The sequence below is a fragment of the Sander vitreus genome, chromosome 10 (genome assembly GCF_031162955.1).
Source record: "Sander vitreus isolate 19-12246 chromosome 10, sanVit1, whole genome shotgun sequence".
Lineage (NCBI taxonomy): Eukaryota > Metazoa > Chordata > Actinopteri > Perciformes > Percidae > Sander > Sander vitreus.
The window spans coordinates 21,163,025-21,166,763 of record NC_135864.1 but is presented as its reverse complement, the minus strand read 5'-3'; the positions used below and the strand labels follow the sequence as shown (position 1 = coordinate 21,166,763).

The window sequence follows — 3,739 nt, the reverse complement described above, 5'->3', positions numbered from 1 at the left end:
TTTTCAAAAAAACTTGTAATACAAACATTTTTACTTTTCATGGGTACTTTCATTGTGTAAAGTTTCATTTTGATAGGCGTAATACATTGGGGTGTATTGTTGCCTGGCCTTATGCACACATCTCGGATTGATTAGATTTGAACATACTAGGATTTTTTAGGAGTTTTAGTATGTTGTTCTGGACACCTCATAGAAATGATCTAAGCTGCAAAAAAATATTTTACAATTAGTCTGTCGTAAATGCTACTTTTCCTGGACTATTTGTGCCAGTAAGAAGCTGGTCATGACCGCTGTGCCACTGGTCGTGACCAGTGTCTTTAGCGCCCCTAGTGGCAGTAACTACTGGTCCCTGCCAGAGACCATGGTCCCGGGACAGACCATGGAATCAGCTACAACCCCTGCTGGGGAACCTTTATTAGCCTAAGTGATAGTTATTAATGATGAACTATTATTGAGCAGATATTTATTTTAAGGAAACAACCTTCAGTGGCAACATTAAAAACATGCATTATACAACATTATGAGAAAATACATCAGATATTTTTAATGCTCACTATGGGGCAACATGAACAAATAAGCTTAGGCTTCAGTTGGGAAAAAAAGAAGTATACAAGAAATCCAACAGTACCAGTATAGTGTGACAGAAGAAGGCAGTAATCTACATCATGAGTAGTGAATGTGTGCAAACTCCCTCATAGTTTCTTCGCCAAACAGGCAGAGGTTTTTCCTGAGAGCCCCACCATGACTGCAGGGGATGAAGTGAGAGCTCATCTTTGAGCAGTCATAAACTTCAGACATGCAAATCAGAACTCAATCTTAGTTCAAAGTTTTAGAGATAACAGGCATGAACTGTGTACAGGGAATTTATATGAGAACTCAACAAAAGCGTTACATTATTGCCTGCATAGCTCTTACAAAAACAACAAGCCACCTAAAGACTTTGAACTTCACATTTCATACAAAATATGGAATAAAATGTGCTTCAAAGGATAAGGAAAACACATAAAGACTGATGCTAGAATTAGGAACATCAAAAAAGCGGAGAGGACTTAAAGTTATTGAGAGTAAATAGGCTAGGCTACTTTATAGGTAAGGTTGAATTAAATTTTTCTAGTTGAGGTGAAAGGCTGGTGTATGTTCCTTTTTAAATGAAAGTGAAAGTATTTATTGTTGAACACAGCCACATCCTGTTGTGTGTGAGAGTTTACAAACACCACAGAAATGGTTGTGCAGGTTATCCTTAAGATTCAAAATGGTTCGACCTGTTGCCACCACCTGTGTGACACTGAGGAGCAGTTTAAGAGCTTGACAGTGTGGCAGCTGATAGAGAAGATAGAAGAGAACTACGGTATTCCTACAGGTAGTAGCACTTTCACTTTCCTAGTGTTGGGGGGGGGGGCAATGCCTAACGAATGAACCGCAGATCGTTGCAAATGTAACTATTATAGAGTGAAATACAGTTAAACTGCTGCTGCTACGTAAACGGGGCCAGTTACCGTGCCACTTGCACATGTTAGTACACGTCAGCGCACGGGTCCACAACAGTGTACCGGACTCCGCTATCCAGCTACCAGGCCTGCTAGCCTTCTGAGCAGTTAGCTAGATGCTCTGTCGGGTAAAACTCGTGGAGGTGGGCTGTGTTAACACGGACACGGACTGGTGCAGAAATGGGTTGCTTTTATCCAACTACTGCTAACCGCTGGTGGAGTTTGTGACTGTTAAATGCCGACCATTCTACATTCCACGCAAATCCAGTCTTTACTGCCCACCAAGCGCTAATGCTACAAATATGCTATAAATGTCGTTTTTATATATTTTAAATGTGTAACACCACTTGAGCCACGGTGAAACGTAGTTTCGTGTATATGGCTGAAATGACAATAAAACACATTTGAGTTGACTTGACTGCCTCACTGTCTGTAACCGGTAGGCGTGGCTTGGGAGTCGACTCATAGGGAAGCTAAGCAAGTGCATTCTGGGAGTTGTTGTCTTTCATCCACATGAGCCAAAAATACATATTCTAGCTTTTCTCGGTCTAGAAGGCAGCAACTTCGAAAAAAAATTCACATTTCTACTACATAAATGACCCAATTTAATACATAATCATCTTTCCACGGGTGAAATATCCCTTTAATTTGTTATGAATCTATTTTGATGTGTTTTCCCATAACTTTTTAAATTTTACATGTGTTTAAAAATATCAAAATTAATATTGATATTGCAATATTCATAATCAATATCGCAATATCACATTTTGTCAATATCGTGCAACCCTAGTTTAGACCCCCCCACTTTTACCTTGTTTTTGTCAAACACATCAAGAACATTGGTCTTTTCATTTGTGTCAGGGCTTCACTATCAAATCCATTCCGATTGCTTATTGAGAGAATGCCCAAATTAATCAAATACCACGTTTTCACTGCTACCTGGCACCCAGGCATACTCTCACACGAGCGCGCATACACATACACACACATACACGAGCAACAGAGTGCCACAGTTTGAGAGACAGAGAGGGAAAAGAAAGTGGAAAGTGTACTACACGTAATGTTTCTAAGTTATTTATAGCTTTCTACCCACCCGAATCTGTAATATTTTTTAGTAATCTGAATCCGCCTGATAGCAGTGTTATGTGTGTTAAAAAGTGTGTGTAACAAAGTCGCCAAGATAACGGGCTATAACATCTAAGTTCTAAGTAGTAGTAGAAATGATTGGAAGATGAGTGTATTTTATTGGAGCATGCATAGTGGCACTTTGACTTTGTTCTATCTACTTCACTCATTATTTGATAACATTAAATAAATAAATTGTAAGCTTGTAATAAATGTTGTGTGTATATGTGTTTTTTAGACCTGGTGCGACTGGTCTTTAAGGGGAATCAGCTGTCCGCCTCCGCTCTGCTGTCTGACTATGGAATCAAACACGAGTCAACCATTCATGTGTTTGAAAGACTAAGGGGAGGAGGCAGCCCAGTGATGGCAAATGATGGAATGGGTGACAAGGGAGGCAAAAACCTAAGTATGGAAGAACTAGCTAATTTTGAAGAGGAAAGTAAATGCAGAATCTTCTGACTATTGTGCCAACATCAGCAGGTGTTAATGATAATATAATTATCATCTTCTGTTAAATATAATTTCCAGTGCACATTTTGTTGCTGTGCCATAACATCTTCCAATATGCTGGAAATGAAATGTTTGATATATTGAAATACAGTAAGGATTACAACGCTGCGGATTAGGCTTAACTACCTAAGCTTGTCTAATCATTACATGTTAAACAGGATTGTGTTCAGGTGAGGCTGTTTATTAACATCCATTTCAAATGCAAAAAATAAAACAAACCTACAGCACTTCTGGTATGTATTCACTTGATGTGTGGGTGAAATGATAAGCTAGCTAGATGACTTGCTAGAAGACTGTATGTATGTGCAGTGTGTGGTTGTTAATTATTAAATGCACTGACAAGCCCTTCTTGTTCTCCTGTCTGTGGCCAGTTGGTTTTGTGCGTTTGTTGCGGTTGGCAGAATGATAATACAGAAACGTGCGACTAGACGCTATTTGCTGGAGCTTATCAGATGACTTGTACAGACTGCAAAACCTAGGTTAAAAATCACAAGGAGTCTCAGGAAAGACACATTTGGCTGCATTGTTTTACTAGACTAATCTCAGATATTCTAGAAAACAGTAATATATTTGCAGAGTATACATCAATGCTAAAACTACCAATGTTGCGTAACAAA

The 3,739-nt window shown here is 39.0% G+C and overlaps 1 long non-coding RNA gene across 1 annotated transcript; it reads left to right on the top strand.

Annotated features, from left to right (window-relative positions):
- Positions 1-936: 936 nt before the first annotated feature.
- On the top strand, positions 937-3,467 carry LOC144524552 (uncharacterized). The gene is made up of 2 exons (XR_013502617.1): positions 937-1,360; positions 2,851-3,467. It is a non-coding gene; the product is annotated as an uncharacterized LOC144524552 (long non-coding RNA).
- The last annotated feature ends 272 nt before the right edge of the window (positions 3,468-3,739 follow it).